This window comes from Protopterus annectens, chromosome 4.part0 (genome assembly GCF_019279795.1).
Source record: "Protopterus annectens isolate FY-2018-M chromosome 4.part0, PAN1.0, whole genome shotgun sequence".
NCBI classification, from domain to species: domain Eukaryota; kingdom Metazoa; phylum Chordata; order Ceratodontiformes; family Protopteridae; genus Protopterus; species Protopterus annectens.
The window spans coordinates 1,428,261,123-1,428,287,320 of NC_056733.1; the positions used below are offsets into that span (position 1 = coordinate 1,428,261,123).

The 26,198-nt window shown below is 44.0% G+C and overlaps 1 protein-coding gene across 1 annotated transcript in view; it reads right to left on the reverse strand.

Moving 5' to 3' along the window:
- The window catches only part of AFF4 (AF4/FMR2 family member 4), a 2,373,445-nt gene that overhangs the window by 2,183,376 nt on the left and 163,871 nt on the right, over positions 1-26,198 (reverse strand). The window lies entirely within an intron of this gene.

Genomic DNA, 26,198 nt, shown 5'->3' on the forward strand with positions numbered 1-26,198 from the left:
ATAATGCTCTGATCCTGCAAGAAATCTGAGGTATCTTCTGCAATTTGGTCGTATGGGGACGTGCAGGTATGCCTCCTTGAGATCCAGAGTCACCAGCCAAGACTCCTTGCCCAGCATGGGAAGAAGTTGCTGTAGGGTCAGCATTTTGAATTTTGGAACAATGAGATATGTGTTTAAAACGGACAGGTCGAGGATAGGTCTCCATTGGTTTTCCTTTCTTGGTACTAGGAAAAGCCTTGAATAAAATCCTTGTCCTTGTTCCATAGCCGGTACCTTTTCTATAGCTCTCATCCTTAGTAAGTGGTCTATTTGCTGTAGAGCGTTTGTCCTTTGGTTTGGAGGAAGGTTTGGCATTCCTCTCTTCCTTGGAAGAGTATGGAAGTGAAACCTGTAGCCTTTGTCTATTGTCTGTAAAATCCATTTGTCTCTTGTAATGTAATGCCAATTTACTGAAAATAAGGCTAATTTTCCGCCTAAGGGTGCTGCCAGTTGTTCCCTGGTAGGCGGTTTCAGAGCCAAGTCACTGTGATTGTCCTGTAGAAGTGGTAGTGGCTGGATCTGTGGCAGTAGTTCTCTGGCTGTTAGGCTGCCACTGGCGTCCCTGTAGGCACCTCTGGACTGACCTCTGCCTCTAGGGCGTCTATTTCTGCCTCTCTGTGCTCTGGTGGTGTCTGGAAAGGACCAATTCTTGGAAGGCCAGTTCCTACTAAACCTCGGAGGCTGGACCTGTAAGAAATCCTTGACTGTCTGGACAGATTTAGCTTTTTCTTCCACCTTCTTCAACACTTGCTGTGCAGGGGAAACAAATAAACTGTGCTTTTCCATGGGTGCATCTAGAAGCTTAGACTTTACATGGTCTGGTAAGGATTGCTCTTTTAACCATGCATGCCTTCTGATCACTGTGCCAGTCATAGCTGATCTAAAGGAAGCCTCCAGTGCATCATAGCCGCATTTTAAGGAATGATTACTGACCTGCTGAGTGTTATGCACCAAATCCTGAAGGGACTTACGGTCTAACGGTTCAGGCGAGGACAGTTTTTTAGTGAGCTGATCTAACAGGAATTCCTGATACTGAATCATGTGGAATTGACAGTTTAAGGCCCTAGCCGAAAGAGTAGCAGAAGTATAAACTTTTTTACCCCATCTCTCCAATGCCCTAGATTCCCTTTCAGAGGGGTGGGGTTTTTGGCAGAGGCAGCTGTTACAGCTTTTGGGCCCTGTGAAATAGTTTCTGGATCTGCAATAGGAGCCTTATACAAATGATAATGTGTGTCCGGAACCCTGTAGTATCTGTCGGGCTTAGCAGGGGCCGGAGGCAGTGAGTCAGGGGCAGTACAAGCATCAGTAAATGCATCATCCACAACTGTAAGTACTGGAGGAATAGCTAAAGGCCTATGCTGTGGTAAATGTAAAAAGGTCCTAAGCCTTTTCCTGGAGTCTGAAAAATCCTGGCCCTGCCATTGAAATTGTTCCCTCATAGCATGCAAGGTTTCCCCAAAAGAAAATTCCTCAGGAGAGAGGCAGAAGGTATGGAATCCTCTGCATCAGAGTCCTCATATGGAGAATAAGGGCCCTCTGGAGGATTTGTATGTTCTGAATCATCAGAGGAATAATCTGAAGAAACTGGTTCAGGGGGCTCTGCTCTAAGCCTCTTCTCTGGAGGTGGGTGAGAGGCCCTGTCAGGGTGAGACTGGGTTCCCCTGATCAAAGAAATGAGATCCTCTGCTAGACTAAGCATTTGAGTACTGGAGCTAGGCCTGTGAGAGGGGGCTTTAGCAGGCACGGCCTTTGAAGAATTCGCTGCTTTAGCCCTGGCAAAAGCCTTAATTGACATGGATGCAGGGGGCCTAGCAGCTCCACATGCAGGAGTAGATACATCTAAGGGGATAGTATCTGATAAATCCTGAGAAACTGTAAGAGCAGGTGGAATTTCAGTAGCAGATTCAGCCATGCTGGAAGAGGCCTCGGTAGAAGGAGGCATGCTTTCGGCCAAAGGAAGAACCGCGGACTCGGCTTCAGCCGAAACAGAGACACTCGCGGTTGGCTTAGCCGCGGTTTCGGCCGAAACCGCGGACCATGAGTGTCGGTCCTTTTCCTTACGCTTTTTAGCTAAATGTGGAGTCGGAGTCTCCGACGGCATGATATAAGCAAAAGCGGAGCCGAAAAACTCCTCTGCAAACTCCGACCGACGTCTAAGTGTTCGTCGGTTGAAGGAAGCACAGGCTAGACAAGCTGCTACGTCGTGGTCTGGGCCTAAACAAGGTAGGCAGTAAGAGTGGAAATCTTTATGAGGTATTTCTTTCCCACAAGTTAAACAGTTATTCACTTTTTCTGACATCGGCTGAGGCAAGAAAGAGTTCCCAACGGGGTACTTAGCTTTTTAGAAGTCTTCGGTAGTAGCAATCTCTGGTTCTGACCGACCGGCACTTGCGAACAGCTTCTGCTTGAGCCACGCGGCAAGAAAGACTGGGGAAAATGGCGTCGGCTGATGCCTTTATACCCGCAGAACTGCAGCTATGACGTCGGGTGAAGTGCGACATCAGCAGAGGCCAGACCCAGACTTTGGAATCCGGCCGACCGAAGGGCTGCCTGAGGCCAGGACAACCCATTTGTAAGGACTGCAGATGCATCCTTGAAGGACATCGGACAACTGGTGCCGGAGTCATGGCCTTAAACTAAATGCCAAAAAATGTATAGTCATCCCCTTTGGGAAAAACAAAGTACCCACAAATTATCACATAGACAGCAACCCACTGAGTATGGAAAAAGTAATCAGAGACCTAGGGACTCAAATCGACAGCGACCTCTCATTTGACACCCACATTGCCAAAGTGATCAGAAAAACATTCTACCTTGCACACCTCATTATGAAGGGATTCACATCCAGATCCAAGGATGTCATTGTACCCCTATACTCCTCCCTCATCAGACCCATGATTGAGTACAATGCCCCATTTGGTATGTACCTCACCCGGCATTTGCAACAGCTGGAGAGACCACAAAAGTACCTCACCAAGAGGATCAAGGGTCTCCAACATGTGTCTTATTCTGCCAGACTAAAGAAACTTCAGCTCTATTCAGTAGCATACCGCCTGCTCAGAGGTGATCTCTGCCTGACGTACAAGGCCATGTCCAATCAGGATCTGATGGACATGCTCCACCTCAAAAAATCCAATTCCATCAGGACCACGAGAGCTAAAGACTTAAACCTTGGCACAAGTATGAATAGGACATGCTGGAGGGATAGATTCATAACCCAGAGACTTCCCATGCTTTGGAACAAGATCCCAGTTCGTTTTAGGCAGAGCCCCTCACTGACTCTCCTCAAGAGAAATCTTGATGAGTGGATGGGAGATCGTAAGTTTACCCCAGGGGTCACATCTGTGTCACTGCTAGACAGGGGCACAGTAAACTAATTCTATTATATAAGGGAACCTTCATTGTGTCACTATTAGACAGAGGCACAGTATTCTAAATTTACTCTATACATTTTTTGTACCATTTCATGGGGTGGCAAAAGCCACATCACTATGGCTAGGCTTACAAATGCCCCAGGGCAGATAGCCTAGTACTATACTATGAAACTATGAAACTAGTAGAAAATTACCCTAACTACACAGATAGCTAGACCTGAAGTTACAAGAAAATAGAAAAAAAACACTTATCTAGTTAGAGCCAATGGAAAACACATCTACACAGAAATCATGGCAAATGAGAACTGGGGGTTAGAGGGCAGCAGGGCATCAAGGGAGACGGAGGAGCTAGAGCCTTGGATCCGTCTGTAGTATGTTGCCGGTCTGGATCATATATCAGATCCTAGACCCTATGGTGATGGATGACTTGGACAGCATCAGATGCTGCAAATTAAAATGATGGTCTGAGAGAGAGAAATAGTGATAAGCAGTCAAAAAAGGTCAGAAATGCTCTTAAAAAAACACACACACACACACATATATATATATATATATATATATATATATATATATATATATATATTTTTTTTTTAATTAAAACTGTGGAAGTTAATCGGAACTTATCTGACTAGCTTTGAAGAAGTGCTAGGCAGCCATCTGTCACCTGAAGCCTGCAAAGGAGCACACACTAATGGCAAGAACACTTTTTTTTGTGTGTGTGTGCCACAGCCAATGCCATGCACAAGAGAAGCTGTATAAAGGCAGTGCCTAGGGTGACTGGAAGGTGCCACAAAATTTTCAAAGCTACGTGGCTGGTATAATCACTTGGGCAGCAATTCCCATATAGCTTATGTTACTGCAGCAGTGATCTAATAATGAACATCCTGCTAGACCTCTAAGCAGAACAGGTTTTGCCACAAGCTGACACAACAGAAGAAGCAAAAAAAACATATACAAGATTAAAACAATCAAGTGCATCACCCAGAAAAACAACCCAAATTGTCTGATAAGATCCCTAGGTGATCTGAAGTCTCTAGTGCACTGATCCCTATATTCAAATATCTACTGTTATTACGCAACTGAACTATGTTTTTTCCAGGATCACTGGTGCAGTATTATTCATAAAAGACTGAAAGAATACTAAAAGCAGTACTCACACTGACCGCAAACCTAGGAACTGGGAGTCAAGGATACCTGCAAGAATTCAGTGAAAAAAAAGTTCTTCTGGCTTTTCCCAGTCAGGGGTCAGTACAGTGGAACACCTGCCTGCTCATGATTGGCAGTGGAGTTTTACAGTGTTGAGTTGCCAGCCCGGCGCCCAACCTTCCAGAGAAGTCACACGCACGCACTCACTCTTAGAGCCAATTTAGTGTGTCCAATACACCTATAGCATGTCTTTGGGATGTGGGAGAAAACAGGAGCCCCCAGAGGAAACCCATGCGACCACAGGGAGGACATGCAGACTCCACACAGAAGGCACCCAAGCCGAAGATTGAACCAGAGAACCTCTTGCTTTGAGGCAGCAACGCTAACCGTTGCACCACTGCAGCCGCCCAGTGAAAAAAATGTTCTAATAATGAAAAATGTTGTCTAGCACACAGTGAAAAAAGACAGCATGGATGGAGGCCAAGGTAAATATCTCCCAGATAATCGTGGATGACATTCCCAAACAAGGATGAAGTAATGCCAGCAGCTTTTGAACAATGGGCCCTAACTTTTCCTTGCAGTGTTTTCTCATGGTTATCACACCAGGAGGCAAAGCAATTTGCTAATCACTTGCAGAGGTTTGTTTTAACATGGATCTGCCTTGCTTTCCTGGTTTAAAGGCAACACCACTTCAGATCTTCTCATTGGTTCTGGCTAAATGATGGATGAATCTTCTATGTACAGCAATTAGATGCAGCAACCTCTCCCCTTTTTCTCTGAAATTTTGGAAAGAAAACTGGTACGCTAGATAGCCTGGTTTGTTAAGACCCTACCTTCCTGCTCTAAAAGCACATTCCAGTATGGCAATGGCTTCCGCAGAGGAATTTCACAAAGGTAAGACTCCAGGTCTATTTTAGAGGCTGCCACTTGTTCCTCTGCACACACCTTTACCAAACACTAGTAAACTAATACCTTCTCCAGGTGTGTATGAGCTGAGGTCATTGCTGATGTACGACCTACGGAAGGTAAAGCTTTGGTAATACTGCTGGACATCAGTGGTGACAACTCCATATTGCCAGGAATGCAGGAATAGCGATTTCAGTAAGGAATCTGGCAAGATGGATAGCCTGGTTCAAAGCTAATTCGCAGACCACTTTCAGCAAGAAAGGATTCTGGACATCTCAACTGAAGATTGTGTGTGGCTCAGTTGCCATGAAGACCTGCAACTCAAATGCTGCAAGCAGATGTGATGCCCAGCAAAAGGGCTTTTCCAAGATAAGAACAAAAAATCAACACAGCTATTGGCTATAGCTCAAAAGGCGAAAGGGTAAGACTTTCAACCAGAGATCAAAACCTAGGGCTAAGAGACTGGTTTCCTTGGGTGGTGGCTCAGGTGGAAAGCCACAGTTTGAAGTCTTAATTAAGGGCAGGTGGAAAGGAGGAGGAGATCATGGGCATAAAGGATTAAAGGATTAAATGGATGAGACTTCTACATATTATCTTTATTTTAACCCAAGATTGGCTTAAGTAACTGGAGATCTGTTGCACAAAATTTTTCTAAAGGGAGATATTGCACAACCTAACTCATATGCTGAATCTTCATTTGTCTAGGTGGGACTTCACAGTAGGCTAGCTTACATGCCTCTTGTGAAACAGATGGGACTTCATGTGAAAAAAATCAGGTACCTAGAGGCTGCTGACTGAGATGCATCAGGGTGTGTCTAGGCTGAGGAAGCAAAAAGCAGTAAATGTAAAGTGGAGGATGTGCCTGAGCCCTCTATTGTTAGCCCTTACAGTGCCACAGAGTAAGACTGCCATCAGCAGCAGCCACAGGTGACCCTGTTTTCATCAGGCACTTGCTGAGGTGATATGCTGGATCATCCAGCACCACAGCCTATGAAAGCATAAACATTCCATATTTGTGGCAGTGCTATAAAATACATTAATGCAAGCTGCGCTTACCCACAACAGCAGATATTCAAATGCTTCACAGCTACAGTAGCCTATGGGCTGTATCCTGCCAAGAACACAGCATCCAGACAAAGCTGTGACCCCCACCCACAAAGTGTATCTGGCTACATATAAGCATATCTATTTTGGAGAAAAGTATAAAAGTAGCCAGAGTGACTACAAATCTTCAAGATCTTTTTTGCCCCCAAGTATAAAAACGGAAAAGAAATTACAAATGAAACACCAGCACCACCAATAAGAACAAAGAGCAGCAGCAAAGCTGAAATCCACTCTAAACATGTACTGTAAGAGGCTAGTAGGTGGGTACAGCTACTGCAGCAGTGAAGAATTTGAACATCTAGCATTCACAACTGTACTATGCTCATCATTCTCACTGCTCCAGTAGCCAACAGGTAAATTAATCAACACTTACACTATCTGACAGGAGGGAGGATAAGGGTCCATGAGCCCCTGCAGAATGGTTCTTGCAAGGAGTACCAACTTGCATGCTTCTAGAATCCACAACTTTCCAGTGTGCCATCAAAGAAGATAAGGCCCTGGTGAAATAGGCCTTAACCCTGCCTGGAACAGTTTTGCCATGGTGGATTCTGTTTACACACAGGCTGACTTTATAGACTTAGAACATGAAATAAACAGCAGGTCAGTTTCCTGAAGGACTTGCTCCTGTCAAGATAGTATCCAAATTGTCTATGCACATCCACGGTATGAATAATATTTTCTCCCTTGGATTTTGGGTCTAGACAGAAAACAAAGAGTGACGGCTTGATTAAAAGTGAACTATGAGACAACCTTAGGCATACATGAGGGATTAGTCTGCACAGTGATCTTATCCTTATGAAAAAACAGACAGGGTTCCCCCCACCATAACTGCAATGAGAAACAGCAGCTTTACAAGTAATGAACCTCAAATCAACCAAAGAGACAGATTCCAAGGTGACAAAGTTAGTTTTTCAAACAGAAAAATGAGATCCCACCAAAGGGATCTCTCTCCGCTAGGGAGTCTCGTGCAGCATTCCTTTCAAAAACCGTTTAACCACTAATAGAGAAAAAGAGAGGATCCATGGGCAGACAAGCTGAAACGGCTGTAAGATGCACCTTGAGAGGCACAAGAAAGGCCAGAGACCAGTAACTTGCACAAATATTTCAGTACCAAGGGTGCAAAATCTGTGATAGTGCCAAGGTAATAGCAAAGATAACTGAAAAATCTTTTCCATTTGCCATTACATGACTTTTTAGCAGCAGGCTTTACTTCCTTTAATACCTGCTGCACAAACTCACTAAAAAGGTGCCTAAAAGGCATCAAAACTGAATCATCCAGGCACTTAGCTGAAGTTGCATCAAACTCCCCTTGTTCTCTGACTAGATCCAGAAACCTGTGATAATTGCTCATGGCCAATCCCATATGAAGGGAGAAAGTACAGTTATGTGACACCATAATGCAAACGTTCAAGTACATCAATGTTGCTGTACTGATTCTTGGGTCTTCCTGCCATGCTGAAGCCCACGACCTGCCTGATTTCCACAATCTTTACATCATCCCGGACAGACATCTGAAGACCGACATCTGGACTGAGGGTATAATGTCATCCATCCATACCATCTTCGAGTCTTTTTGAGCAGTGTGATGCCAGAGGACAGCAATCACCTCTCCAGATGTCTAGGTTATCAAGGGTAGTAATACACAAGTAATGAGGAAAGGCAATGGGATCAGCTGATAGAGGGGTTGGAAGGTGGGAGCATATACTTCAACACTGATCTACTCACATCAACAATTATCAGTGCGAAGCTGCTGGCCTCTAGGAAATGAGACTGTGCAGGATGCCTGTAGCAAATCCTGCTCTAGTGCTGGAGGTGGTTCCCAAATGGAAGGGTTTTGTAAAGGTGTGCACAGAATTCCAGATGGCAACTTCTAGAATGGCCTGTGTAGGAACTTTTCTGAGGAAGGCAGTGGCAGCTGCCCTGAGCTTGGTAGAATGAGCTTTGACATGACCAGGAAAAGGTTTTCCATTATGACCATAACAGAACCGGATATCCATCTGGATATGGTTTGTTTGGAGATGGTGGCTTTTGCAGAAGGGAAAGAGGGAAAATCTAGCAGTTGCTCTGATCCACATAGGTTTTTTTTTTTGTCCTAAGTAGTACCTGATTTCCTGTGTACATCCAGGGAATGAGGGATTTGCTCTGCTTTGTTCTGAGAGTTTGGAAAGAAATGTGACAGGTGAATAAGCTTGGTTTAGAGAAAAAAGTTCCATCTGAGTAGTTATACTTCATTTTTCTGCAACTTGTGGGGTATACGGATCCATATCTGATCCGAGTCGGCTACTTTTTTTCTAGCATCTGCTCCAAGCTCCGAGCTCTTCCCCTTACCCATAATGCCCTACCATCTCCCCTCAGATCGAGTTTGCTGCAACTAACATATATGCAACTCAAACCTGAAAACAGGATAAGATCCGGGGGACGGAGGGAGGGAATGTTGCAGAAAAATGAAGTACAACTACTCAGATGGAACTTTCTGGTGAGTACATAACTTCTTTATCTGATGTACTTAACTTCATTTTATCTGCAACCTGTAGGACAGAGTCAACAGCTACTCCGATCCTGGGAGGCCCTTATGGAAGGTTATTCCTGAGCACAGCAGAGCCAAAGGATGCTCTACCCCTCAAAATCAGATCGAATTTGTAATGGGAAATGAAGGTATGTGAATTGGCCCATATCGCTGCTGCACAAATATCGTCCAAAGGTACCCTGGACCAAAAAGCAGCAGAAGTCGCCAGGGACCTGGTAGAGTGAGCCTCAACAATACTAGGAGGAGATAAACCTTTTGATTTGTAGGCATGTGACATACAAAGAGTGATCCATCCGGCTAAAGAAACTTTAGAAATACCTTTTCCCATAAACGCTTTGGAAAAGGAAAACAATTGGTCAGTCTTGCGGAAAGACTGTTCTACGAAGATAAAAATAAAGTTGTCTATGAACATCTAACAAATGGAGTTTGCATTCACCTTTATTTTGGAAGTTGGGAAAGAAAACGGGCAGATTAATGGACTGGTTTATGTTTGCTTCAGGTGCCACTTCAGGTAAGAAGGAAGGGTTAGTACGGAAGGAGACCCTATCCTTAAGGAAGACCAAATACGGAGGCACGGCAAACAGAGCTTGAAGCTCAGAAACTCTCCTAGCCGATGTGATGGCAGCTAGGAAAGCGGTCTTCCAGGACAAAAATTTTAAGTCCACCGAAGCTGCGGGTTCAAAAGGAGGGGCCACCAATACCTGTAAAACAAAAGTAAGGTCCCAAGGAGGTACAGAATCCTTGACAGGGGGCCGTAACAGAAAAGTATCTTTAAGAAAAGCCTTACACAGCCTAGAGGAGGCTAAGGCCATGTTGTCTTCACCAACATGAAAACTGGAAATGGCTGCCAATTGTACTTTCACTGTGAAGAAACTAGCTCCTCGCTGAAAGATATGAGACAGGAAGTCCAACACCACTGGAACAGGGGCTGTAAAGGGATCTATTTTTCTCTGTGAGGCCCAAATGGAAATATGCTTCCATTTACTGCAATAAAGTTTCCTTGTGGAGTCTAAGAGAGGCCACCAGAATGGATTTTACCTGGGATGAAAGACTGGGAGTCCCGGCAATTAATGGAACTGGAGCAACCAAGCTGTTAGCTTGAGGCTGCCCAGATCGGGCGGACGTGTCCACGACAGATGGGAAATTAGATCTGGGCAGGGATCCAGAACCCACGGGGGAGCAAGGAGATGAGACCAAAGGAATGGGAACCAAACCTGACAAGGCCAGAACAGGACAATGAGGATCACTTTGCACCGTAGTCGGCAAGCTTTCTGAACAAACTTCGGAATTACAGGTAAAGGTGGATAAGCATACAGAAGCCCGGGGGGCCAAACATGGACTAGAGCATCTCTGGGGACTTCCCCTGGTGAGGGAATCAGAGCGAAAACCTCCCTGCACTTCGCATTGGAAGGAGATGCGAAGAGATCGCAGCAAGGCTAACTCAATGCAAGGAAAATCTCCTCCGCTACTGACCGTTTCAGAGACCATTCGTAAGGCATCAGAATGGCCCGGCTCAATCTGTCCGCTAAAGTGTTGGGAGTGCCCCGGGATGTGCGTTGCTATCAGAAACAGGCTGATGGAAAATCGCCCATTTCCACACACTCATGGCCTCGCGACAGAGGGTAGGATCTGGTACCCCCCTGCTTGCTGATATACCAGGCTACCGACATGTTGTCTGACTGAATTGCAATCAATCCGAGAGGGAAGACTGTGCGAAAGGCTTCCAACGCTAAAAGCACTGCCCTCATTTCTAGAACATTTATGTGCAAATTGGTCTCTGTCTGGGACCACGTGCCTTGGACTGTCCCTACAGAACAGTGTCCCCCCCTACCCAAGTTGGGAGGCGTCCGTGGTCACTGTGGTGTGGACTGGGGGTGACGCAAATGGGCGTCCTTTTGATATCTCCGGTCAAGTTAACCAAAGAAGAGATGTCCTGCAGACATGACTGATCTTGATCGGAAATTTCATGGGTAGGTCTAGCCAAGACCACTGAACAGCCAGAATCCATTGAAGAACCCGCATGTGAAGGCATGCATAAGGGAGAATAGATATGGCGGCAGCCATGGAGCCCAGACCCCAGAGAACCTCGCTCGTCTCTGAAGACTTGGAGTTCACTATCTGAGCTATGTGGCACCTGAGATGTAGAATCCTGTCTGGAGTTAGGAATACCTTCATCTGCAGTGTGTCTAACCGTGCCCCAATGAAGTCTAGAATTTGTATTGGTTGCAATTGGGATTTGTGAACACTGGCCAATTCCTAGTAGGTCTGCTAACCAAATAAAATAATCTTGGGCCAGACACAAGTGATGCTTGTTGTGCGCAGTGAAGAGCCAGTCATCCAGGTATGGAAACACCTGAATACCCTGAAGCCTCAGGTGAGCCGCTACAACTGCCATTACCTTGGTGAACACCCTGGGGGCTGTGGTGAGACCAAAGGGTAGGGCTCTGAACTGAAATTGACTGGCTCCCAGCTGGAAGCGCAGAAACTTCCTGGAGCTTCTGTGAATTTTGATGCGGTAGTAGGAATCCTGAAGGTCTAACGAGCACATCCAGTCGCACTCTCAGAGATAACGTAGAATGGACTGTAGGGTGACCATCCGAAATTTGTTTGGCTACCGACAGGTTTAATGTTGACAGGTCTAGAATGGACCTGAGGTTCCCCCATCTTTTTTGGCACCAAAAAGAACCCTGAGTAGACGCCTAATCCGGACTGATCAGGGGGGATCTTTTCGATGGCTCGTTTGAGAAACAGCTTTGAAACCTCTAGAGCTGCGGCCTCCCTGTAAGCGGGTGGAACATCCGGAAGGTGCTTTGTAATATTTGGAGGGGCAACAAAAGGAAGAGAGTAACCTCTGGATATTACCTGACGAACACAGCGATCTGTCGTAATGGACTCCCAAGCCTCTGGGTGTAAGGACAATCATCCCCAGACTGTCTCCAGAGTAGGACAGTCGGGCAACCCCTCAGGGTTGCTGACCAGGTCTATCAGAGAAGGGTTCCCTAGAACCGAAATTCCTGGGACCCCCTCTACCTCTGGGTCGGCGTCGATCCTGTCCCCCTCTGGGGGAATAGCTGTCCTGAGAATCTCGGGAAAACAGATTTTCGGAACCACATCTTTTTCTGCCCTCTGATTCCTAGAGAAGGACCGCTGAGGGTTAGAGAAGCGGACTCAGAATGGCAGACAAAGTCTTCCCATCCTTTTCGCTCTGGACAAGTGTGTCACGTACTGTCTTCCCAAAGAGGGAAGAACCATCGTAGGAAGTGTTGATAAATGACGCCTTGAAAGGGTCCGCAAACGACACAATCTGAGCCAGGCATGACACCTCATGGCTATGCCTGTCCCAGCCGCTCTAGCTGCTCCTTCCGTGGCATGGGAAAGTAGCTGCATAGATGTGTGTGAGACTGACTTCAGAGTAGACATTTTCGCCGAGAACAGCTGTCTGTCCTGCGGCGATAAAGACTCTGGGGGCGACTCAGCGGATTCAGAAGCAAGGTCTTGCTGAAGCCGAATCACGTGCCAAATAATTCAGTGCACGGTTAGAAAGTCGCTGAGGATTATACGTGCTTCCCAAACCTATCCACTGACCTGGACTCAGTGTCTGGAGGGTGCACTAAGGAACTCTCCTGTGCTAGTTCCTTCTTTGTGGCCGCTGCGACCAACATAGCATCAACTGGGGCTCCTTTCGACCAGGGTTGTCTATCAGAAGGGGGAGATAAAGCCTTGTCAGGGTGTTTGGGGATGGGCTCTACGGTGTCAGGCTCCTTCCATGCCCTCGTGGTGATGAGGTCCACCATGGGGTATGCTGGTGGGGACACCCAGGAAGTAGATGGGCCCGTGCCAGAGGCCTCCAAGAACACCGACTCATCCCCAGAAGGTTTTGGGGCTGACCAACCTCCCCTTTGGCGGAGGGTCTCCATAATTTTTCCGAAGGAGACGTCTTCGTGAGGTGACCTGGGGGAACCTTTTCCTTCATCTAGTCAGTGGTGAGGGACACAGGGGTAGTCCAAGTGCCTCCTTTTGCACTTGCGCTTACGGTGACCCTCTTCAGTGGAACTTTCAGAAGGGGATCCATGAGCCGCAAGGGTTTCCTTAGGGAAAATGATCTAGGGACCCTCTGGCATGGGCGGTACCTAAGACAGGATGAAGGGAGTAGTCGCCAAATCCAAGAGGGCCAGGGTGGTGTCAGAGGGGATGGGCTGGGGTCTCAATCCCTGGGAGAGAACTCTCTCCACCATTTCTAAGGATGAGGGAGAAGTCCTCCCTGGATCCGAAGCTGGAACCGGAGCCGAAGACAAGGTAGCCTGAGGTCCAAAGGAACAGATTGGGTCCGAAAGGGTCAGAGCCGAAGAATCCATTCCCCCGGGTCAGACTCCCTTGTCCGCGGCTCAGACAGTCACTCGGATCCAAACAAGTCAGATCTGAGGAACTCAAGGCAACAGCTGGAGGTTGGAGGAACCATCGGCGCTGAGCTACCAGCTCCGAAAAACCTCGGATCCAAGAGCCCCAAAGCACGGATCGGGGAAGGAGAGATGGGGCGGAAAAGAGGCAAGGCGGTTGCCCCTCCAGAGGGAGAGGGACCTGGCAAGACTCCCATCTGAATTAATCTCCGCATCATCCTGTCCATATACATGTCTGATAGGCTCCGAGTCGACCTCGAAGTGGCCACCGACTCAGATCTGGCTGGTCTGCGCAGTGGGGTGGAGGGCCTCCGGTCCAAATGTTCCAATGGCTCCGGTGAGAAACGAGGAGACCGGAGCCGAGGAGAAACAGGCCTCATGGTCTTAGATGGGGGGCTGAGAAAGAGCTCCCTTGTCTGGGGATCTCTTACGATGCCTGTCCTTTTTCTCCATTTCTTCTCTGCGCCTTATCTTTTCCTTCTCTTTTTCCTTATCTTTGTCAGACTCGCTGACTGAAGATCTGTCCTCTGAAGACCCATCGCCAGACGAAGAGGGAGGTTGAGTCCCTGTCTGGGGTGGTACATAGGCAGATTCCAGCATGGCAACAGGGAGAAGGCCTTTGGTAACTAGCTTGGCCTTACGATCCCCAAGGGCCCTAGGGTTGAAACCTGAACATATAGCACATTGAGTGGATAAATGTGCCACTCCTAAGCATATCACACACAGTGTGTGACCATCGGCAGGGGAAAGCTTACGGTCACACACTGTACATTTTTTGAACACAGGCTTTGGCTGGTCAGCCATAGTCCTGCACTCCAAGGTATAAGCACTACCTTTCCAAAAAACACACGCACACAGGTAGGGGAAGGGCAGGCCTAACTACTACTCTAATACAAAAAAAATTTTTTTTTTTTTTTTACACCAATGACCAAAGGCGATAATACAGAAAGGAAGGAAGGGAAATCCTAGTCAAGCACACCTAGATGTCAGCAAAATGTTTCTACTTAGTATCCCTGAGCTCAGAGCAAAGGAGACCACAATGCACACTACTGGCAAGGCAAACGAGATCTGACGGAAGATAGGAGATGGTAGGGCATTATGGGTAAGGGGAGGAGCTCAGAGCAGATGCTAGAAAAAAAGTTGCCAGCTTGGATCCGATACGGATCCGTATACCACACAGGTTGCAGATAAAATGAAGTTAACTACTTCAGATCTTCTAATACCAACTTAAGCATGAAAGATGGATTAGCTCTAAGAGTTACAGGTTTGGAGCTTAGAGTCCCTCCTTGTGGAAGTGATGGCAATTAGCAAAGTGGTTATCCAAGTGAGCATCTTTAATGGGAAAGATGCTGCTGGTTCAAAGACAGGAAGGGTGAGTTTTTCCCTAGCACATAATTGAGATTCCAGGTAGGAAATGGGCTCCTCTAGGTGGCCTCAAGAGGATGACCCCTTTTAAAAATTAGCTTCAGGTGTAGGTTAGAGTAAATGACAAGGAAATGGGTTAAAAAAGCTGAGATGGCAAAAGCATGAACCTTCATGCTATAATCACTAAGGCCCTGGGTGAACAGACCCAAAAGAAATTGGAGGACTGAAGTGATGACTGCCTGCCTGAGGAAGAATGGTGATTTTGCTGTGGCACTTAATGGAGAATCTATTCCATTTTGTTAGGTATGATTTTCTGGCGGTGGGTTTCCTTGCCTCTTTATACTATAGTTAACACCTCAGGAGGATTAGTTTACTTTTTTTCTTGTTAAAACCCAATCTGCCAGGCTGAGTGTGACCCGGTGAGGATAAAATACTGAACCCCTTTGACCTGGTTGAGGTGGTACATCATGTAGGAGGAGGAGGGATTTTCCTTCGTTGAGGGTCAGAAATGGAAAACCAGTGCTGTCTTGGTCAGTATGGGGCAATGAGAATGATGCCTGGTCCGTCTGTCCTGACCTTTATCAGCTTCCCAAGAATCAGAGGTGATGGTGGAAAAGTATCAAGAAACGGGTTGGTCCAGCTGAATGACAATGCTTCTATTTTCCACGTGCCTGCCTGATGGATTCTGGAGCAGAACCTCCGAAGGGGTCTATTTTGGTGGAAGGCATAGAAATCTATTGAGGAAATTCCTCACCCACTGTAAGGTTTAATTTAGGAAAGTCTCAATCTTCAGCCTCCATTCACTGGAGTCCAGAAGATCCCTGTTTAAGAAGTCTGCTAGGGTATTGTTCTGTCCCAAAATGCAGTATGCTATACAAGTTAGTTTCAGGTCTTGTGCTAACAGCAAAATCTTCATAGAAAAACTGCACAAGAGGTAGGAAAGGGTACCCCTTTATTTATTTATTTTTATTTTACATTTGTTGACCGGGCTAGTCTAACTGGATACATGTCCATTTTCAGTAGAGGCCCGGGGAGAAAAACTCCAAGGAAAAAACATACAATTTAATAGAGAGTAACATATACAGCAATAATAATACAATAAAAGCAGTTTTATACAGTAATAAATTTAGCATAACATGTTAAGCTAAAGAAATTCTTAAAGAATATAAAAAAATAGAAGAAATTAAAAGTTTTTTTTTTTCTTTTTCAATTATAACCTACTCTTACTAGAAACAGTTCTTAGAAAGGTAGTATACTAAGTAGGTTAAAGTATACTACATTTGCATTTTACATTTGTTGACTGAGCTAGTCTAACTGGATGCATGTCCATTTCCAGTAGAGGCCCGGGGAGAAAAACTCCACGTATTTGTACAGAGTAAATAGATGGTAAAAGAATAGAAGTTATACAGTGTTGTCAAAAAAAAAAATCAAAAAATTATAAGATAATACAAGAGTTTTAACAAATACTGTAGAATAGAAATCCAGTTCTTTTAAGGTACAGAGATAACTTTTACTTCTATACATAAAATGTGTGTACTATAGGATATGTTGTTAATTTGTAATAGGTAGTAGATGAAGGAAGGGTGAGAAGAGTGAGTGTGTGTGGGGGGGGGGATTAGTCAGGGTTAGTACAGGTGCATAGCCAGTGATTATTGAGATATGGTTTTAGTTGTTTTTTTAAAAAGAAAAAGAGATGTCTGAGCTGTGATATCAGAAGGAAGTTGATTCCATAATTTTCCTACAGAGTTGGAGAATAAGGAGTCACCTGCTGAGTTGTTGGATTTAGTAGTATTAATCAGCAGTTTGTTTGAGGAACGTAGATTTTTGAGATTGTTATAAGGTGTGATGAGGTTAGAGTGTATAGGAGTGTTGCCAGGTTGATACAGGGTCTTATGAGCTATTGTAAGCTGGTGAAATTGAAGCTGGCTAAGGAATTCTAGCCAGTTTAATTGTTTAAGATTAAGGCAGTGATGGGTTCTGAAAGGTGAGCCTGTAGCAAATCTAGCAATATTATTATAGGAAGTTGTTAGTTTCTTGAGGTTGTTTTTGAGATATTAGTATAAATGGGAGCGGTGTAGAGCAGAGTGGATAAAAGGTGAGTTCTAGCTATAGCAGACCTAGCTTCTGGCGTAAGAAAGGGTTTGATTCTGTACAGGGATCCCAGTTTCTTATTAATTCATTTTATTGTAGTGTTTATGTGTATATCAAAGTTTAGATTGTTGTCAATTGTTATTCCTAGCAGTTTAGTGGTAGGTTCAGGTGAGATAAGGGTACCATTATTATAAGTGAGATTGAAATGTAAAGAGATGGACTTTTTGGTTGGGGTGAAAAGTAGCAATTTAGTTTTTTTGGGATTTAGAGGCAGCGGTGGGAGAACCATTGTTCTACAGTGCTGAAGGCTTTTTGGGTAAGGGACTGAAGTTCAGTTGGTGAGGCAGCTGAGCAAATTAAGGTAGAGTCATCTGCATATTGAATGCAGTTTGAGTATGGAATAGCAGATTGCAGGTCGTTAATGAAGATAGAAAATAAGAGTGGGCCTAAAATAGAGCCTTGTGGGACACCGAGGGAGATTGGGAGGTGATTAGATAGTTCATTGTGCCAGAGTACAGCCTGCTGACGGTTATTAAGGTAGGATGTAAACCAGTTCAAAGATAGAGAATCAAGTGAAACAGACTTAAGTGTATGCAGGAGAAGTTGGTGGTTAACCATGTCAAAAGCTTTGGATAGGTCAATGAAGACAGCTGATGAAAAACAGTTGTTACGGTTGTTATTGATGTAGTTTGAGAATGATAGCAGGGCAGTGGTGGTACTGTGGAAAGGTCTGAAGCCATGTTGGCAGTTAGCAAGTAGGTTATTTTGGAGAAGGTAGTTGAGAATTTGTTTGTGGATGCATTTTTCCATAATTCTGGCTATAGGGGATAATAATGCTAAGGGACGATAGTTGGAGAAGTCATTGGAGTTTCCCCCTTTATGTAGTGGGATGATATGAGAGATTTTCCAGATTAATGGGACATCTCCTTCGTTTATAGATCTATTTATCAGAATGGAAATAGGGTAGGCAATGGCCTTAGCTCCTTTTTGCAAGAATTCTGCTGGGAGTTTGTCTGTTGATGGGGAGGTAGGCTTTAACTTTTGGAGAAGGGAGGAAATGTATGAGGTAGCGACAGGTTGGGGGTGGAATTGAGGGGGTGGATTAGCAAAAGAAGTGGGTAGGTTAGATATATCAGGTGATAGGTGGCCAGCTTGAGTTTGGATGGTATCTGTGAAGAAAGAATTGAAGGAATTTGCAGTTTGTATCGGATTTTTGGGGTTAGAACCTTGAGGATTGGGTGTAATCAATTGACCTGGGTGGAGAAGATTATTAATACTAGTCCAGAATTTTTTTGGTTGTCAGAGAGGTTTGCTGTAGTTGGAGATAATAATTCTTTTTATCTAGCAGGATGGCTCTTTTTGTGCTGTTTCTATGTTCTCTAAAGGTTTGATGGTCTATTAGATTCTTAGTAGTACGCCATTTTGTCCTGTATTTATTTCTAAGTAGGATGTATTCAATCCTTTTAATTTCTCCAAATTTTTGGGGTTTCTGGTACCATGACGGGAATGGACCACATTCCTAAGTTAAAGTACGATTAAAATTCATGAAATTAGTATTGTTTCTATCTTTGAAGTCAGCCAGAAGTGCTCTTCGTAGCACGCACAATGTCCCCAGTAACGACGACTCCTGCAATTCATATGAAGTTACATGTATCAGTAGCATATCTAAATAAGATTGTAGATTCATTTTTATAAGACCGGGTGCTCCTACTACTACTGAAACTGTCTGGGTACCTTTCTTCCACAGTGCTCTCGCTTCTGTCTGCAAATCCTGATATTTTATGACTATCTCTCTCTGTATGCAAGACACTATAGTCACTGGCTGTTAGGATTTCAATTATCAATGCTACTTTTGTCTTCTTTTCATGGACCACTATATATCTGGCTTTCTCCCATCTATCCTTTGAACTGTTGGCAATGGGTGATCCCATGTGATGTAGACTATCATTTTCTAAGATGCTTTGTGGCTCGTGTTTATGTAGCATGTGACTGGGATGCTGTCTGTCCAAATCTGTAAAGCTCCTGATGTTAAGACTGTTGAAAGGCCAACAACCCTTTGTGGATTATGTATAGCTTCCACTTATCTGGGGGTTCAGATGCCCTGCACCTTCATGGTCCCTGGTGAGCCCGTCTGTAGAGATGGTCTTGGCTGCCTCTGGCAGACAAAAGTTTGCGCCTGGATATTTCTGTAAAATGGTGTTTTTCCATCACAGCACCTCCGTTTTTAGGCATGAAGACAGAGGCAGAATCGTTTCCAAGGGCTGAGAATGCTGTTCCTATGAGTGTTTTTGGAACCACTGCAGTGTTCTCATCCATAGCTTGAAAATGTAGTTCCTATTATACCTAGGTTGAGGTGACGGGTAAAATTCTCTCGTTTTAATTTTCATTTTTTGTCCAGTTTTTCAAGCACCTTTTCAGGTGGGATCCAAACAGGAACTCTGTCTAGAGAAGCATCCGGTTGCCTTGACCTGGTCCAAGAGTGGTCAAGTCAGTCATACATGCCTGCAAATGACCGAGCCAATGGTAACAGCTCTACATGATGCATCTAGTCCATCATACCCACGTTTTAAGGAGTGTTTGGAAACCTGGAAGGCAGCTCTAGCTATCTCCTGAACTTCCTTAGACTTGGCTTTGTCAAAAACAGTCTTTGCCTTAGAATTCCTTCAGGATCAATTTACTACTAAGGCAGAGACTGTTTCTGACAAAGCCTTGAATAAGAAAAAACTCAGACAGCTCAAACAGTATGTGAAATTGGCAATTAAGTACACTCATGGAAAGGGTAGCAGAGGAATATGTATTCTTGACAAAACAGTCTAAAAGTCTGTTTTCACAGTCAGACAGGGAATGTCTAGATGCCCCTTTAGTGGATTCAATAAAAACTACTAAGGGATCTGCTTTATGTTTTTTGTAAAGGTACTTGTGTTAGACAAGCACTCTAAAACACGTCAGAATTTTTCTGGGAGCAGCTGTCAGGGAATCTTGGTGTACAGAGATGTCACAGAGATGTCAACCACCACATGAACTTGGGAGATAACTACTGGTCTAGGTGAAGGTAAACTTAATTCCTTATAGTGAACCTGGTGAGAACTGTCTGCTTTCCCAATTAAAAGCCTCCACTTTATGAAGGGTATCCCTGGAACAGAGGTCCTTCAAGAGAGAAGTAGATGAGCGGGCAGCATCTGAACCGGAGTCCAGATAAGTTTATGTTGGAAAGTGAGTGCTCACAGTAGAATTCTTTGCTCTCAGAGTTTGAGGACTGTGAACCTTGAAAGGCCACCTACCTAGGTCTCTTGGACAGGGATGTTTCAAGGTTCGTGGTCTGGGTGTGGCCGGGTTCCCTTAACTTCATGAAGGTCATGCACTCCTGGGCTTCAGCATGAAGGGACAGAAGGCTGAGAAGACAGAAGATAAAATCTGATCGTTCTTTTCCGTATAGGTGTCCTTTTGGTGAAAGTAACCAGAGGACATGGTCTGCTGACCACAATGTTGGCGGGGTTTACAAGGCTGAGAAAGTTGTCTCCCTCAGTACCCACAACTGCAGAGCAACCGCAAACCTGACAGATGTCATTGAAGAACTGAGAGGTAAGCCTGGAGCCATGACGGCCTCCCAAGGGGTCATGGCAGAGGATCTGGGCATAGACGCCACCAGACAAGGAGTCTGTGAATGTGCCTCACCCGAGTTGTCAGCATACTTGGTACTGTGGGCAAAGACACTGACCACATCTTCAGTGTCTTTGTTTGAATTTTTCTGTTTTTTTTTTTTTTTTTTTTTTTCAGAACACTAGCGGAAGCTGAGGGTTCAAAAGACCCAGACAGAACTACAATAGAGGACTCCATATGAGCAGCTAGGACTTTGGACATGTGTTCAACAGTCTTCGCTCACAATTTAGAACAATCATAACAATCAGAGATTTAGTGCCAAAGCCCCAAATTGAACAGAAAAATGAAAATCTTTACACAGGATTTGCTTCCCACACTTCAAGCAATTAACCTTTTTAAACATTAACTAAGAAAATGAAAATATTCAATGGGGTACTTATCTGACTGGAAGAAAGAAGAAACTCTGGGGAAAAAAGTGAACTGACAGAAGAACTGGAAGCATATCGTATACACAGTGAAGAATATCAGTCTGCATGGCTAGAGAGAACTGAAGATGGTCTGGACAACCTCCTTATACCCCAAAGTCCAGAAGTCTGTCTTTGGATGTTAGTCAGCTATAGATGTAAAGGCTCTGGAAATCAGGTTGGTTGCAGGCTTCTGCATAGCAAGAAGACTCAAAAAATCAGTACTCCAGCACTGACTACAAAGAACACCAAATTATGCTTGGGCCAAGAGAGTCACCACATTGATTATTGGTAAATATTACTGAATATCTTCAGAAGTACCGCAGAAATTATTAGAAAGTGTGGAAAAAGGAAAACTCCCGACCAGAAAAATTAGACCCCTCTGTTCCCCAGGATTGGTTGCAAGGATTTCAGGAACAGAATTTGTCAAGCTGCCTGTTTCAAAAGTAGGCAAACAGATCTACTTGAGGTGTTCCCCACATTTGGATCAATGCTTGGAATACCTCTGTTGAGCTTCCACTCATGAGGATCTGTCTAGGATCTCGAGTTTCTGCCATGCTTTGCTCAGAAGGTACACAAGATGACTGAACAGTTAGTGAATGTTGGAGATAGAACCCCCCCCCCCCCAAGCTGGCACAGAGGGTAGCATCTAGTACTCCCTTGTTTAAGAACCGCATCACTGTGGTACTGTCTAACAATTTACTCAGTATGAGTGCAACTTTATTTTAAATTATACATAGACTTTTTAAATTATGCAGTTGTATGGATGTTTAATGAATATTGGTTTTATAAGTACCACAGCACTTTAAACATGAACTAGGTTATTTGAAGGTAATAACTGTTTTTAATTTTTTAATTGATTAATTCTTTATGATCTAATTAATGGGTTTGGCCTATTAAGAGCGTTATATATGCTGAATGGCCACACAGTTATTTCACCTTGAAAAAGCCTGAGACTCTCAGGCGAAAGCACTTGGGTTTACTGTTTTGTGAATAAAGAAGTCTTGTTCCAGTCTTAAACGTTTACGTGCTGGTTTATCTGTTTTTGCTGACAAAAGGCTTGTGAAGGAGTATACTCAGCGATTGCTGTTCCCATAAGAAGGAACATTTGGTGTTGTACTGTTGTTGAAAGCTGAGCCGGTGGTCTTCCCTTTGCTTCTTAGTTTTGGTGCTGTGTTTCTTTTTTACTGGTACTGTCTAAACCTGAAAAGGGTCTAGTTTCCAAAAGATGATGTTAAGTCTTTTGGTACGAATTCAGCCAGAATTTGTTTGACATATATGTGCTTCTGTCTTTCCAAACTGCCCCAGACTCTGCATTTTCCTTTACTCTCAAAAACTCCTCCCCAACTGGAAACCAAGGAGTCCATCAGGACAGAATGTGTTGGGATAGGAAGACCGACAGAAGAGAAAAGTTCAGGAATACTTCTCGATATGACTTTATCCTGTTCTGAAGTAAAAGTGCAATTTGCATATGAGAGACTACAAGACATTCTAGAAATACAATTCTGTGCGACTGAATCAGGAAGAATTTTTCTAAGTTTATTTGAAATCCCAAATGAGTGAGGAGAGAAGTAACCTCTGTTGATTCTTGGCATCAGGGCAAAGTCTCTGCACAGATAAGAAAATTATCAACATAAGGAAAATGTGGATACCTTGCAGGCTGCAAAAGGCCATCATTGGGGGCTAGACAATTTGTAAACACCACTGTTGCAGTAGACAGTATAAAAGGTAATGCACAGAATCAATTACGTGACACAAATGCACAAAATCTTGGGTACCTCCTGAAATGCTGTGCAATGGGAAAGTTGCTTTCCCAAGTGTAAAGTTACCATAAGACAGCAGTCAGAGAAGTACTAACACAGTTTGAAGGGTTAACATCTAGAATTTTGAAGCTTTTACAAACAACTTAAGGAGTAATCTAAAACTGATCTCAGTGACTGCGCCCTTCTTTGGAACCAGAAACATTAAGGGAAAAAAGCCACTTCCTATGTTTTCCGCATTACTCCTGACTGCAACATATGATGGAGCACCTAGGGAAGCAGCTCTGACCAGGAGGATTCACTGACAGCTGTAACCATCCTAGATCACCTTAAAAACTCATGTGTCTGAAATTATTGGACACAAAACTAAAACACTGATGGTCAGATTCTGCGAAACAGCAAAAGGCAGTTTCTTTTGGGGAGCCTGCCTAGTATTAAGTGTACTCTTTGCTTGTTTTGCCCTTTAAATTGGGTACGGGTTTTAAAAGGGAAGAACCTGGGGACCTGAAAAATCTTGGATACTCCCAGCATTAATTTAACCTCTCTCATCTCACTGTTTGAGGATCGGTGTAGCAGCTGGCCAAAATAAAACCTCTCTGAAATCTGTTGCTTACCTATCCAAATAAATGTTTTTAAAAGAATAGCTGAAGCCAAACCTCTGGAAACAGTATCAGCACAGTCACACACACCTCTTAAGGCACGTTTGGAAAATTAAGACAGGTTAGACATAATTTGAGCCACACGAGACCTGCCATCAGGGATAAGAGAAGCAGAAAACTCTAAGCTATTTGGCACATTTTAAAACAAAACTTCCACATATAGCCCTTGTAAATCTGAAGGCTAGAACAGAAGAATAAGACAAGTCTCTTACCATGCCTATCCAACCACTTGCTCCCTTATATCCCTGAGAACTATTGTAGGCTGGGAGTGGAAATACTGTTGACAAAGACGCATCAGACCCAGCTTCATATAGGCCCATTTCAATTTTAAAATCAAACTTGTAAAGTGCATGTCTAGAACAGCTAAAAGCATGGCAAAGGTGTTGCCAAAACTGATAAACAGGGCTCAATGTGGTTTTGTGACAGCATTACTAGAAAGCACAGTTTTGTAAAAACATACCATAATAGCGGATGTCCTTCTCTTCATTGTTGCAGTATTCATTACAATGGGATTCCCCTTCTGAGGGTAGCCCAATGTCTGGCCAGTACACCAAAGCTTTAAGGTTGCTTTAAGGTATGCAGTACGTCACACACACAGGTTCCTTGCATAGCTTACGGCATAAAGGTGACATCCGGATGTACCATCCTCAGAACTGAGAGCCCCCCAGTAGGAACACCAGTCCAAGGAATAGAAACGTAATCAGTACCTCCAGAAGTGAAATGGACCAGCGGGTGGAGGGAGGGAGTGAAGACTGCTACAGTGAAGACATGGACATCTACTGTTATGGTAAGATTTTACATAACTGTACTATGTCCTTCCATTTCATTGTTGCACTACTCATTACAATAGGGAGCATGCCAAAGCTTAGGAAGCACAGAGGGAGGAAGAAGGACTAGTAGAGCTGTACAGGAAGCCATGAAGAAAGGTCCTAGCAAAACCAGCTCTAGTTCTGGAAATTCCATCCAGCTTGTAGTGTTTGGTAAAGGTATGCACAGAAGTCCAGGTAGCTGCCCCAAGAATAGAGTTAGTATCTAAACCCTTGGAAAAAAGCACCAGAAGACGACGCAGCTCTAGCAGAATGAGTCTTAACAGAAGGAGGTCTCTTACCATAAAAGGAACAAAAAAGAAATGGCTTTTAGAAATTCAAGAAAAAAAAAACAGTTTGCTTGGACACAGCCAATCTAAGGACCTAGGATGAAAGGAAACAAAGATATGATCAGATTTACAAAAAATCTTAGTCTTATCCAAATAAAATGCACATCCAACATCTATAACACCTTCTATAGCACCATCTATAGCACATCCAACATCTATAGCACCTTCTCACTGGCAGATTGTGGAGAAGGGAAAAAAGTGGCCAAACAGACCGATTAAGAGAACTCATTCACCACCTTGGACATAAAAGAAGGATTAGTATAAAGGGACACACTGTCCTTATAAACTCCAAAAAGGGAGAAGCAGCCATTAGGGTTTGAAGCTCATACACCCATCTAGCAGAAGTAAGGACTAACAAAAGTACAGTCTTCCAAGAGCAATGCTGCAAGAAAGCCGAGGTTGCAGGCTCAAAAGCAGTTTGGGTCAATTTTTCTGAAACAAAATTGAGATCCCAGGGGAAAGAAGGAACAGGCTTCTTGGGCGGCCTAAGATGAAGGATGCCTTTAAGGAACTGTTTAACTTCAAATCTAGAAGCTAAAGAAGGTAACAAAAGCAAGACCAGCAGAAATAGATGGCAAGTGGGCCTTAGGAGAAGAATAATCCAACCCAGAATTGAGCAATTCACACAGAAAGTGGATCCAAGTTACAAAAAAGAACACCAAACAGAAAACCTCTTACATTTGGATAAATAGGATTTCCTGGCTCCTGCAGGATCCTAAGCACGTCCTCAGAAAAAAGGTCGGATCCGACTCGGCCACTGAAAAAGCTTGTGTCAACCAGAAAACTCTGAGCTACTCCCTTACCCATAATGCACCAAATAAATTACCTCAGATTTTGTTGCAAGAAAAGCAGAAAGACACAGTTCAGTCACAGACAGGAGACTATATCTGGAGCTATATACCAAGGAAGTGGTATACTCAAACACTAAGGCAGAGGAGTGGAGGAAGCATGAAAATGGACAACACAGATGGAACATTATGTCAAGTACATAACTTCGTTACCTGATGTTGTCAATTTTCTTTCTATCCTTAACTTACAGGACAGACTTAACTAATTCCCCGGGTGGACTCTGTCGCTCGTCTTCTGTAGCTAGTTAAGACAATGAGGCTCAGGTTGTTTGTCTATATACTTTATTACAAACAAACACATCAGGACTGATGGCAGCAACATAAAATATACATGAACTGACTAACACATACATGCTTACACCTCTGCAGCTCACAATAAAATGGCAGTCTTGCTTGCCCGTACTCAGTATTTACATATATGCGCTAGCTCACTAGACAGCTTCTTAAAGATACATACACACAATGATCTATATCCTCCCTCTTTACTGAGCTGTCTTGCAAATAATGACAATTGAACAGGCATGAAAATTATACAGACAATGAACGAACATTAGCAACAGGGACAGTCATTGGTGAGCAATCTGTTTTAGCACTCTCGGGAATATTCTTAGGAACAGGGATATTGGATCAGTCACTCTGAGAACTACAGTCTAAAACAGACTAAATGCTGCAATACTGGCTTGGTCACTGGTATTAAATGTTTCTGATTCAGTCTAAATTCTACTCCTTGCAATTCCACAATGTACGATTCTCAGCTTTGCA